The following is a 13821-nucleotide window of genomic DNA, read 5'->3' on the forward strand; positions in this document are numbered from 1 at the left end:
CCCACATAGTGAAAACCTGTCTTTACTAAAAATACAAAAATTAGCCAGTCATGGCAGTGTGTGCCTGTAGTCCCAGCTACTCCAGAGGCTGATGCAGGAGAATTGCTTGAACCTGGGAGGTGGAGGTTGCAGTGAGCCACACTGCACTCCAGCTTGGAGACAGAGTGAGACTCTGTCTCAAAAAAAAAAAAAAGGGAAGCATCTCAGAGCCAGGCGCGGTGGTTCACACCTGTAGTCCCAGCACTTTGGGAGGCCAAAGTGGGAGATCACTTGATCTTAGGAGTTTGAGACCAGCCTAGGCAACATAACAACACCCCTGTCTCTGTTTAAAAGAAAACAAAAAGTGAAAAAAGAGAGAAGCATCTCAGAAGTTGGTTTTCAGGATTTTGAACTCTCCCATGGTTTATCCATGAAGACTTCACAGAAGGGGCCGGGCATGGTGGCTCATGCCTGCAATCCCAGCACTTTAGGAGGTGGAGGCAGGAAGACCACCTGAGGTCAGGAGTTTGACACCAGCCTGGCCAACACGGGGAAAACCCCTTCTCTACTAAAAATACGAAAATTAGCAGGGTATGATGGTATATACCTTGTAGTCCCAGCTACTCGGGAAGCTGAGGCAAGAGAATCACTTGAACCCAGGAGGTGGGGGTTGCAGTGGTCCAAGTCTGTGCCTCTGCACTCCAGCCTGGGCAAAAGAGCTAGACTCAGGAAAAAAAAAAAAAAGAAAGAAAAATAAAGATTTCACAGGAGGAAAGAGCAGAAATTATTTGGGAGAAGCTTCGTCCTTTGTCCTGGTAGTGTGAACCCACCGTGATCTGGTTCTACATGTGTTTGTTGCTGCTACACCTGAGCCCCACCGAAGTGCATAAGGTACCATCCACTTTGGCACCCACCATTGCCTATGAACACTCATCCAACACAGGCCTGGATTGGCCAGCTACTATGTACCCAGCACTTACAAAGTCGGGAATAAGACAAACCTGTTTTTAATCTAAAAGAGGGAAAAGACAATGATGTTAAACCATCAACTATGCAATTATTGCATTAACCACAGTCACATGGCTGTGATGAAGAGAAGGTTTAGAGGACCAACCCCTGGACTGGAGTCAGGGTAGAGCTTCTTAGGGAAGACCTCTAACTGTTCAGATCTCTAAAATCTGTGAGTAGGAATTAGTTGCATGAATTTCCAGGAAAGAACCTTCCAAGAAGAAAATACCTAAACTATGCCTATGTTTCCAAAAATGAATGCTGCTGGGGAAAGATCAGGCATTATTTAAAAGCTATATTGGAGGAGGATTTGCCTACTTGGGCTATAAGAAAGCTATTGAGGGCTGGGCACGGTGGCTCAAGCCTGTAGTCCCAGCACTTTGGGAGGCCGAGGTGGGTGGATCACGAGGTCAAGAGATTGAGACCATCCTGGTCAACATGGTGAAACCCCGTCTCTACTAAAAATACAAAAAAAAAAATTAGCTGGGCATGGTGGTGCGTGCCTGTAATCCCAGCTGCTCAGGAAGCTTAGGCAGGAGAATTGCCTGATCCCAGCAGGCGGAGGTTGCCGTGAGCCAAGATTGCACCATTGCACTCCAGCCTGGGTAACAAGAGCAAAACTCCGTCTCAAAAAAAAAAAAAGAAAGCTATTGAGCGCCTAGCTTGTGTGTGCGTATGTGTGGGGGATAGGGTGGAAGGAGTCCACACTCAACCCCACAACCTTCCTTCACCCCACCCTGCCTTTGCCCTGCCAGTTACTCCAGTGCTAAACTCAAAGTTTTCAGCCAAAGACTGGGCGGGGACTCGCCCATGCCATGCTGGTTCCATCCCTGCTAGACCTGAGCCGTCTGCACCACCGCCCAGCTCTACTTAGTACTATTAGTAGCTTGTTTTTCTAAGCCCTAAAATTCATTTTCTTTTCCCGCCTCGCTTCCAGAAAAATAAATAAAAGTGAACATATCACTCATTTAAGACGAGGAATGGAATTTAGGTTGCGTTTTTCTTTCTATTTTTATGATTAGTTAGAATTTTCCTGGGAACGCCGCCAGAAGGGCATTATGGTGAGATAATGTCCTGTATTTAATCAGCGCTGTAATGGCGAACTGTATTCTGTGGGGAGAGGCCGAGTTCACTCATCCTTCTCTGTCTTGTCTGTTTGCAGGAGACGGCCGGTTAGCCCAAGATGAAGACAAGACCGACAAGTGGCGGGGCTCCAGGCTGGTGTAATAGCCCGAGAGTGGACAGGGTGCAGCCGTGACTCCATCTCTTCCTACAGGACCTGGAAGCTCTGAAATCCCTGGAACCCCCAAAGGAGCTGAACGAAAGGGGCTCCCAAACGGACCAAAGTGATCAGCTGTGGTTCTGCATCCGCCGGACTCTTTCAGGGTCGTCCCCTGCGGCCTGACACAGACGTCTGTTGGCCTGGGCGCACTTCCGGCTTTCAATATGCATCTTTTCCTTTTGCAACCCAAATACAATGTGCACGGGGTGGCACGCGGCCTTTAAGTGAACCTGGAAGTCAACGCCAGGTAGGACCGGATCATCTCCTAACCTCTCTGCATGCGCCTGGTCGCCCAGAGTTCCGCGAAAACCTCTGCTGGAGGCGAGGGCTGGTGGTTTGCAGCTGTCGGGGTCGTTCTTGTTTTCAGAGTTCTTTGGTCCATTGCTGAAGAATGAAGGGATCTCTGGGAGGGGTCAAATAGCAAAGGTTATGTTAGAGAGATGTCTAAAAGGACGGAAGAAAGCAAGGGCCTGAAGAAAAAGGAGAAGGGATTTCACCTCCAGGAAGGGCACACAGAGAATAACCGGAGGGATGCAGGTTGGCCTCTCTCTGCAATTAGCATGGGTGGCCAGGAAAACACGAGCACGTGGGGCACACACAGCCTTTCAGATTTACTGTTGTCCCTATTAAACTGGGGGTCTGCGGGAGCCGTCTGTTCAGGTAAGGGCAGTGGAAAGAACAGGATGCCCCAAGCAACCCATAAATAGCAGGGTGAAGACAAAGTGTTTATTACTTAGCCTCATGAAGCCCATATAAGTGCTCTCCCAGGGCGCGAGAGAGCAAGAGCATGTGTAAGCCAGCCCACGTGTGTGTCCTGGGAGTGGGGGCCCCAAACACGGTGTTCGCGCTCTGCTTGATTCTATGAAGGCGTCTATTTGATGGAACGTACTGTAACAGTTCATAGGCAACCCAGCAAATCTGGTGTGGAGACAGAGCTTGCTTTTTCTCTTTCCTTTTCCTGTTTGCAGTGAGAATGAGGCCTTTCTCTTCTCGGCCCTTTGCTCTCCCCACAGTTGTCTCACGAGGTCACTGCCAGCTGACAGGCTTCCTTTCAGTGCAAATTTTGGATGGAAACAATACTCTGTGTTCTGGGGGGCTGGTGAGGCTCTGGGCCTCACCAAGCTCTCTTAAACTTAAATGGGCTATTGTTTTAGTAGGGCTGATGGTTTCTTCAGACAACTGGGTCTATGTGACACAAGACTTTATCCTTTTATGTGTGTGCATGTGTGAATATATACATAGTATCTTCATACCTTCAACACAACACACAGTGGTAGAAAGGTGGCTTATGCTCATGATGTTTACTTCCACATCAGGTTCAGCCACGCACTAGCTGTGTGCTCCTTGGGCAAGTTACTAAGTGACTTACCCTTTTTAGCTGGGTGATAGTGTTCTTAATTCAGAGTAGCCTGTCTATAAGAAATCTTAGAGTTCAAACATTCGTTGACTCTGTGATTGCAAGACATGACATGACTGTGTTCAACAATGAACTTAAAAGCACTTTCTTTGAATAGCTGATATATCGATAGAACCGATTTCTAAGAGCAGTTAAGGATGTGCTGAATGTTCTATTGAATATCCTGAATACCGAATGTACTGGTTTGCTAAGGTGAGTAGAAAGTGGAAGAGATCTATGTTGTCACATTCTAGCATCTTGAAATACCCTTATGGGTATCCTCAGGGTTCTCACCTATAATGATGCTTGTGGCCATTGGATAGTATTGTGAAAATTCAGTGGCATTGTCAAATTCACAAAGTATTTTGTGAATTTCTGAATGAAGACTCAGCTCGACGAACTAGCAGTTAGCCAAAACTAAGGTTAACTATGTGAGGTCATTATTAATAAAGATCAAAACCATAATATCAAATATCAGGGGCTTCAGAGGAAGCTGACAGGATAAAGACAGGATTGAGCAAGGCTCAGCTTCTAGGATGCTAGGAACCATCTGACATAGCCAACCTCAGGCTGCTGCTGGCCAGCTCTACAGAAATGTTGCCAGCACAGGACTGCATGCTGGCCTTCGAGGAAGGTAAGTCCCTGGTTGATCCAAGAAAGAGGGATTCCGCCAATAAGCACAGTGGGAATCACAGCCCTGCAGCCGCTGAAAGCAATGGCCAACTCCTCTGTAGATCTCCATGAGGTTGTCTCTCCTACGCTCACTGGCCAATGCCCCTTTTGGAAAAGCCTAACACTGCTGACTGCCTGATTAGTGGTCTTTACTGCTTCTTTTTTTTTTTTTTTTTTTTTCACGAGAGGATCTCACTGTGTCTCCCAGGCTGGAGTACAGTGGTACAATCATGGTTCACTGCAGCCTTGACATCTTGGGTTCTAGTGATTCTCCCACCTCAGCCTCCTCAGTAACTAGGACTACTGGCTGCTTGTCTGTTTTTTTGTAGAGGTCAGGTTTCACCATGTTGCCCAGGCTGGTCTCCAACTCCTGGGATCAAGCAATCTGTCTGCCTTGGCCTCACACAATGCTAGGATTACAGGCATGAGCCACTGCACCCTGTCCTTTACTGCTTCTTTCACATCCAGCCCAGTTTGCCTCCCTTTCTTCCTTCCACAGACATTTACTCAGCAAATGCTATGTGATAGGTGCTGTGATAAGCATATCACATGTATACACTTGAAAAAATGGGGCCAGGCGTGGTGGCTAACGCCTGTAATACCAGCACTTTGGGAGGCCGAGGCGGGTGGATCACGAGGTCAAGAGATCGAGACCATCCTGGTCAACATGGTGAAACCCCATCTCTACTAAAAATACAAAAATTAGCTGGGCATGGTGGCACACACCTGTAGTCCCAGCTACTTGGGAGGCTAAGGCAGGAGAATTGCTTGAACCCAGGAGGTAGAGGTTTCGGTGAGCCGAGATCGTGCCATTGCACTCCAGCCTGGGTAACAAGAGCGAAACAAACAAACAAAAAAATAGTCCGTGATCTCAGAGTAGTTTTGCTTTATGAAAAAGATAATCGGCCAGTCACTGTGGCTCACACCTGTAATCCCAGCACTTTGGGAGGCCGAGGCAGGCAGATCATGAAATCGAGAGATCGAGACCATCCTGGCCAACATGATGAAACCCCGTCTCTACTAAAAATACAAAAATTAGCTGGGCGTGGTGGCACGCACCTGTAGTCCCAGCTACTTGGGAAGCTGAGGCAGGAGAATCACTTGAACCCAGAAGATGGAGGTTGCAGTGAGCCAAGATTGCACCACTGTACTCCAGCCTGGCGCCTGGTGACAGAGTTACACTCTGTCTCAAAAAAAAAAAGAAAAAGATAATCAAGTAGACAATGACAAATGTAGTTTAATTTATTTACTTAATTTGAGACAGGGTCTCTATCACCCAGGTTGGAGTGCAGTGGCACCATCTCAGCCCACTGCAACCTCTGCCTTCCGGGCTCAAGCCATCCTCCCATCTCAGCCTCCTGAGTAGCTAGGACCACAGGAGCATACCACCACCCCCAGCTAATTTTTGAATTTTTGGTAGAGACGAAGTTTCCCCGTGTTGCCCAGGCTGGTCTCAAACTCCTGAGCTCAAGGGATCTGCCTGCCTTGGCCTCCTGAAATGCTGGAATTACAGGCATGAGCCACAGGCCCAGCTTCACACATATAGTTTAAATATAGTCATTACAGTGAACTTGGATAGCACGCATTAGGAAAAAAAAGTGACTCAGCCTGGAGGGGTTGATATTGATGGGGATAAGGCATTCTCTGCAGAGGACACACAGGCTATTTGGGAATCACAGGTAGATATTTTGTGCATTGTATATAGGATCTGGGAAGGAATCAAGACTGGAGATGAGGTTGGGGACCACTGGCCTTAAAGCGAGCACAGCTTGGGTTCAGGAATATTCCTTTATCCTTATATCCTGTAGATAGTTCCCCAGCCTTGGACACTGATAGGGGAATCTTCAAATATTTCTAGTCATTAACAAAAGGCTCGATGATCATTAGTAAAGCCTGCAGGTCAGCTTCCCAGGGCAACATGATACCTTACACTCTGTGTCTGCAAGAATGAAAGCCTCACCTGGTACATTCATCCTATCTAGGGACAAATCTGGAATCACAGGATTCCTGTTGTCAGAGACCTGCCCTGATTCATGCCAGTCAGTGCTGGGTCAATGGATAGTATGGTCACTGCATCCATGACTTCATCACACTGGCATCCCTGATGTAGCTTGCATTAGACCCTTGTTCAGTGACATAGTTGGCTTCATGGTGGCTCAGCTCTCTGCAGTTTGATTTTTCCTTGGTAAAAATATACGCCTGGAGTAAGGAAATGCAAAGACCCCATCTAAAGGTGTAACATTAGGCCGAGCAAGGTGACTCACGCCTGTTATCCCAGCACTTTGGGAGGCAGAGGTGGGTGGATCACCTGAGGTCAAGAGTTCGAGACCAGCCTGGCCAACATGGTGAAACCCGATCTCTACTAAAATTACAGAAAAATTAGTCAGGTATGGTGGTGGGCAGCTGTAATCCCAGCTACTTGGGAGTCTGAGGCCAGAGAATTACTTGAACCCAGGAAGCAGAGGTTGCAGTGAGCCAAGATCATGCTACTGCACTCCAGCCTAGGTGACAAGAGCAAGACTCAGCAAACAAACAAACAAATAAATAAAATGAAGGTGTAATATTACTTTTGCCTTTGGAAGTGGGTGTCTGTCTGTGCCAGCTACTGAGATCTTCACCCAGGCCTATGTTAAGTTCAAATGCAGAGGTGCTATCCAATCCTAAGGCCTCCAATGAGCTGTGCCTTTCTGCCTCATGCTTTCTCTGGCTGCCACCTACCCCAACCCCCACCATGTATAGCAAACAGTCTGATTCCCTTTCAGGATTTATGTAGGGTCAAGACTCTCCAGTGAGTAGTGGGCATGGCCAGCACGATGAGGTTAGAAGACCAGCCTTCCTGTGATAAGATGAATTCTTGTCAGTGGTCTGCCTTCTGATACTAGTGTCTCAATCTCCCAGATTTCCTGCCTTGAACTTCAGGAAGTATCTGAGAATGACATAACTCTCATTTAGTTACCTGGATCCAGGCCCCCACTATCTACTCTGTCCTGCCTTACCTGCCTGGTCCCCAGAAACTTGCCTGAGTATGAAAGTAGCTGGGATTACAAGCGCCCACCACCATGCCTGGCTAATCCTCATTCTGCCACTCTCATTCATCCTTTGTTCTCTCCATACCTGGATTCGACATTCAGATAGAATTCATTTAGGTGGTTTCTTACACTGTAGGCTTCATGTAATCATGGAGATGGGAAGTACAGGTATTTGAAATAAAAGAAATGGGCTGGGCACAGTGGCCTTTGCCTGGAATTCAGCACTTTGAGAGGCTGAGGCAGATGGATCACTTGAGCCCAGGAGTTTGAGACCAGCCTGAGCAACATAGTGAAACCCCATCTTTATGAAAAATACAAAAATTAGCTGAGCATGGTGGCCCACAGCTGTGATCCCAACTATGTGGAGGGCTGAGATGAGAGGATCGCTTGAACCCAGGAGTTTGAGGCTCTTGTCAGTTATGATCGCTATACTGCACTCCAGCCTGGTGGGCAGAGAGAGACTCGGAAGGAAGGAAGGGAGGGAGGGAGGGGAGAATGAAAGAAAGGAGTGGAAGAGAAAGAGAGAGAGGAAGAAAAAAGAAAGAAAAGAAAAGGAAGTTTGGCTTATAGACTTCTTTGTCCCTTACAATTTAAAACATGTCATGATCTTTGAACCACATTAAACCTCATAATGTCTTAGACTTTGGGGACACTACGCTTGATTCCTAGAAAGAGCCCAAACTGACATGGACAAAGTCATCTCCATGAAAAAAGACATACAAATGCCAGTCCCATGGGATTCTTACCCATCATCCCCCCCACTTTTTTTTTTTGAGACGGAGTCTTGCTCTGTCGCCAGGCTGGAGTGCAGTGGCGCAATCTCGGCTCACTGCAACCTCTGCCTCCTGGGTTCAAGCGATTCTTCTGCCTCAGCCTCCCAAGTAGCTGGGACCAAAGGCGCATGCCACCATGCCCGGCTAATTTTTGTATATTTAGTAGAGACTGGGTTTCACCATGTTGGCCAGGATGGTCTATTAGAGTTGTAATCTTCTCCCAGGGGACATCTCGAGGTTTCATTAGATTCAGCAGTTTCCCTGTGATATATAAAACTCGTGATGTTTAAAATCTTGGCTATATCAAAAAGAGTGGCAATTTGGGGAAAACGTACCTGTAGTCTAGGGGCTTTAGATGAAGTGAGTTTCCCTTTTCCTCCTGTAAGACAAGGACTTTCCCAGAGTTAGGATGAAATGCAGGACCTCTTGCTGTCCTGCTGGGTACACTGGTTTCATATTCAGATCACATTCCTGGATCCTCAGAGGCCCCAGTTAAACCTCTAGAAGCTGTAAGCCAGGGCCTATTCGTGACCAACAACATGCTCCTTAAGGAGTCTCACAAGACCCTCCTGAGTCTGCGACCCTTCATCTGCGGAGAAGTAGGCTATCCCCTGAGCAAAGTTCCTCAGCACCTTTGCTCCCAGTAAGCTTCCACATGTTATGAATGTTCCAGAACTTCTCTGGAACATTTTTATTTATTTATTTATTTATTTAATTTTTGAGGGAAGAAAACAATGCTTTTATTTTCTTATGGCATATCCACAGGACCACGGTTCACAATCCACCAAAGTCATTTGAAAAACATGTCCCATGAGACTTGCCCTTCATAGCAGTCTCTGTTCCTGGCATTTCATATTATTAGAACAGATATGACATTTTACATTCTTTTTGCTTCTCTACATGTACTCAGGCTGCTGTCCAAAGCGGTCCACTGGGTGGGGCTTTCAGCCTTGGTATCCGCACCTCGCCATAGAATTGCAAAGTATCTTCTGGTGTTTGCCATCTATGACTTACTTCACAAACCCACAACACGTAGTTACATGACCCTTCAAGATGGGCCGGGCTGTCTGGGTTTAGGACTAGCCCTGTGTTCCTAGTCTAGGAATTCTCAATGGCAGTACTCATTATACTTTTTAATTAAGTTTTTGGAAGTTTGCAGTGTTTTTCTAATTGATACATAATAGTTGTACCTATTTTGGGGGGTACATGCAATATTTTGATGCATGCGAACGATGGGTAATGAATGATCTTATCAGGGTAATTGGGATACCTGTCACCTCAGACATTTATCTTTTCTTATGTTGGGAGCATTCCAATTCTTCTCTTCTGGCTACTTGGTTGTTTTGTTTTGGAGACAGGGTCTTGCTCTTTCACCCAGGATGGAGTGCAGTGGTGTCATCACAACTCATTGCAGCCTCAGCCTCCTGGACTCAAGCAATCCTCCCACTTCAGACTCCTAAGTAGCTGAGACTACAGGTGCCTGTCACCACGCCTGCCTAATTTTTGTATTTTTTGTAGAGATGGGGTTTTGCCCTGTTGCCCAGGCTGGTCTTAAACTCTTGGACTGAAGCGATCTGCCTGCCTCAGCTTCCCAAAGTGCTGAAATTACCAGTGTGAGTTCATGCATAGCCCTAGATACTGTGAACTATACAATAAAGTATTGCTAACTATAGTCCATTTTCATTAATGTTGCTCTGAATAACAGGATTTAATTCTTTTTTATAGCAGACTAATACTTCATGATGTATCTCTACCACATTTTCTTTATCCATCCATCCACTGATGGACACTTGGGTGGATTCCATATCTTTGCCATTGTGAATAATGCCACAGTAAACATGGTACAAGTTTAGCTCTGTCTTCAATATACTGATTTCCTTTCTTTGCGACACACACTCACCAGTGGCATTGTCAGATCATATGGTAGTTCTATTTTTCGATTTTTGAGGACCCTCCACTTTTCCATAGAGGCTGTACTAATTTACATTCCTACCGGCAGTGCACATGACTTCCCCTTTTTCTACGTCTTTACCAGCATTTGTTATTTTCTGTCTTTTTGATAAAAGCCATTCTAACTGCGGTAAGATAGCTCATTGTGGTTTTGATTTGCATTTCTTTGACAATTAATGATGTGGAGCATTTCTTAAATATACCTGTTGGCCATCTGTCTTATATATGTCTTCTTTTAAGAAATGTCTATGTAGATCTTTTGCCCATTTTTAATAATTTGATTTTTTTTTTTTTTTTTTTTGCTATTGAGTTGTTTGAGTTCCTTATATATTCTGGTTACTGATCTCCTGTTAGCTGCATAGTTTGCAGATGTTTTCCTCCTTTCTGTAGGCTGTTTCTTCACTTTGCTGTTTGTCTCCTTTGCTGTACAGAGCTTTTTTGCTTAATGTAATCCCATTTTTCTATTTTGGCTTCTGTTGCCTGTGCTTTTGAAGTCTTATTCCCAAAATTTTTGCCCAGACCAATGTCCTGCAGTGTTTCCCTAATGTTTTCTTCTAGGAGTTTCATAGTTTTAGGTCTTAGATGTAGTCTTCAATCTATTTTGATTTTTATTTATTGTGAAAGACAGAGGTCTAGCTTTATTCTTCTGCATATGCTTATCTAATTTTCCCAGGAACATTTATGGAAGAGACTGTCCTTTTCCCATTGTGTGTTCTTTGTTGAAAATGAGTTATAGGCTGGGCACAGTGACTCATGCCTGTAATACCAGCGCTTTGGGAGGCCCAGGCAGGTGGATCACTCAACACAGTGAAACTCCATCTCTACTAAAAATACAAAATTAGCTGGGCATGGTGACGCATGCCTGTAATCCCAGCTACTTGGGAGGCTGAGGCAGGAGAATCACTTGAACCCAGGAGGTGGATGTTGCAGTAAGCCAGGATCATGCAAGCCTGGGCAACAAGAGCAAAACTCCATCTCAAATAAATAAATAAATAAAAATAAAATGAGTTGTAAATGCTGTAAATGTATAAACTAATTTCTGGTTTTCTATTCTGTTCCATTGGTCTACATGGCTGTTTCTATGCTAGTACTATGCTGTTTGGGTTACTATGGCTTTGTAGTATATTTTGAAGTCAGGTAATGCAATGCCACCAGATTTGTTGTTGTTGTTCCAGTTTTCTTTAGCCATTTGGGATCTTTTGTGATTCTAGGACTGTTTTTTTCTTCTTCTGTTTCTGTGAAGAATATCTCTAGTATTTTGATAGGGGTTTCACTGAGTCTGTAAATTGCTTTGGGTAATATTCTTGACATTTTAACAACATTAATTATTTTAGTCCTTAACCACAGGCTATCTTTGATCTTTTTGTGTCCTCTTTAATTTCTTTCATCAGTGTTTTATAGTTTTCCTTGTAGAGATATTTTATGTCTTTGGTTAAATTTATTCCTAGGTATTTTATATTTTTGTAGCTATTGTAAATGGGATTGCTGTCTTATTTTCTTTTTCAGATTGTTTGCTGTTGGTGTATATAAATGCTACTAATTTTTTAATGTTGATTTTGTATCTTGTAACTTCACTGAATTTGTTTATCAATTCTAACAGGTTATTTTGGTGGCATTTCTAAGTTTTTCTAAAATCTGCAAACAAGAATAATTTGGCTACTCCCTTCCAATTTGGATGTACTTTATTTCTTTCTCTTGCCTAATTTCTCTGGGTAGAACTTCCAGTACTACATTGATCAAAAATGGTGAAAGTGCATTCTTGTCTTGTTCAACATTTTTCTTTTTTTTTTTGAGACGGAATTTTGCTCTTGTTGCCCAGGCTGGAGTGCAATGGCATGATCTTGGCTCACTGCACCCTCTGTTTCCCAGGTTCAAGCCATTTTCCTGCCTCAGCCTCCTGAGTAGCTGGGATTACAGGCATGCACTACCATGCCTGGCTCATTTTGTATTTTTAGTAGAGACAGGGTTTCTCCATGTTGGTCAGGCTGGTCTCAAACTCCTGACCTCAAGTGATTTACCTGATTCAGCCTGCCAAGTGCAGGGATTACAGGTGTGAGCCACTGTATCTAGCTTTGTGCTAGATCTTAAAAGTTTTCATTAATGGAATTTTTTATTGAGGTCATTGCTATTGACATTTTGAGCCAGATAATTCCTTGTGGGTGGTGGGAATGTGTCTTGTGCATTGCCAAATATTTATCAGAATCCCTGGCCTCTACCCATGAGATGTCAATTGTCACTACTAGAAATGTCTTCAGAAACTTCCAAATGTCCCTTGGGATGTCGGGGATAAAGTTTGCCCCAGTTAAGAACCACGGACCTAGACCTCATGTAGAACAGGTGTGTCACCCTGGGGCTGTGTGGCCTTTCCAGTGGGGGCATGTTCTGGGATATTTGTGGAATCTTCTCTGGCCTATGAGAAGCAGGAAAGGCAGGACGCAGTGGCTCACACCTGTAATCGCAGCACTTTGGGAGGCCAAGGTAGGCAGATTGCTTGAGCCCAGGAGTTTGAGACCAGCCTGGGCGACATGGCGAAACCCTGTGTGTATAAAAAACACAAAAATTAGCCAGGTGTGATGGTGCGCGCCTGTAGTCCGAGGTACTCAGAAGACTGAGGTGGGATGATGGCTTGATCCTGAGAGGTCGAGGCTGCAGTGAACCAAGATGGCACCACTACACTCTAGCCTGGGCAACAAAGTGAGACCGTCTCAAAAGAATAAAAAAAGAAGCAGGAAAGACATGACCACAAAGGAAGTCATTTGACCATGAAAACCACAAGACTTTCCACCATTCATTTACAGTTTTTTACCCTTTATGTCTTATATATCAGATAATTATTCAGATATGTTACCAGTTATGATATAGAAGGGAACCATAATGGAGAAATAAGCCAAATGTCCCTGTCCAGCCATGTCACATCCTACTGACACACTTTGTCTGTGCCATCACAAGAGGTCTCATTAGCAGTATGCTCTTAACTCAGGTTTCATTTGCATGTTATGCTGACTTAGATGGCTCTAATGTAAAGTGTTGGATTTTTTTTTTTTTTTGAGACGGAGTTTTGCTCCTGTTGCCCAGACTAGAGTGCAATGATGCAGTCTTGGCTCACTGCAACCTCCACCTCCTAGGTTCAAGAGATCCTCCTGCCTCAGCCTCCCAAGTAGCTGGGATTACAGGCGCCTACCACCATGCACAGCTAATTTTTGTATTTTTTGAAGTAGAGACAGGGTTTCACCATGTTGGCCAGGCTGGTCTCAAACTCCTGACTTCAAGTGATCCATCCACCTTGGCCTCCCGAAGTGCTGGGATTACAGGTATAAGCCATTGTGCCCGGCCAGGGGTTTTGTGTGTGTGTGTGTCTGTGTGTGTGTGTGTGTGTGTGTTTGTGTGTATGTGTTTAAATACTCTTTCCTGTGTCTCATTTGGCCATTATTGCAGAATCCAGTAATGTTGTGATGTTTCAGAAACTGTGCCATCCTTTCAGTGATTTCATCACACTGTATTTCAAAGAGAGCTTTTATTGCAAGGAACTGATTTTTATGAGCAGTGAGTAAGAGCAACAGTTGGGACTGCGGAGATCTGCCCAGGCACACACATCCTGCCCTCGTGCCTAGGGAGCTCTATCTTCGAGTAGCCACTGCAGGATCTGCTTTCATCTTATATAAAAAATAAGTAAGTTAGTGAGAATAAAATGTAACATGTATTCATTTAGAGAAAAATTACCAAGTAGGATCT

At 44.8% G+C, this 13821-nt stretch overlaps 1 protein-coding gene across 37 annotated transcripts in view; it reads left to right on the forward strand.

Annotated features, from left to right (window-relative positions):
- Positions 1–13821, forward strand: part of ZFHX3 (zinc finger homeobox 3) — a 1555416-nt gene that overhangs the window by 1225121 nt on the left and 316474 nt on the right. For all 37 annotated transcript variants that reach the window (XM_054248756.2, XM_054248766.2, XM_054248759.2 and 34 more), the window contains one exon: positions 2150–2516. The gene's annotated coding sequence lies outside the window, so the exon portion shown is untranslated. The remainder of the gene's footprint in view (positions 1–2149; positions 2517–13821) is intronic.

This window comes from Callithrix jacchus, chromosome 20 (assembly GCF_049354715.1).
Source record: "Callithrix jacchus isolate 240 chromosome 20, calJac240_pri, whole genome shotgun sequence".
NCBI classification, from domain to species: Eukaryota; Metazoa; Chordata; class Mammalia; order Primates; family Cebidae; genus Callithrix; species Callithrix jacchus.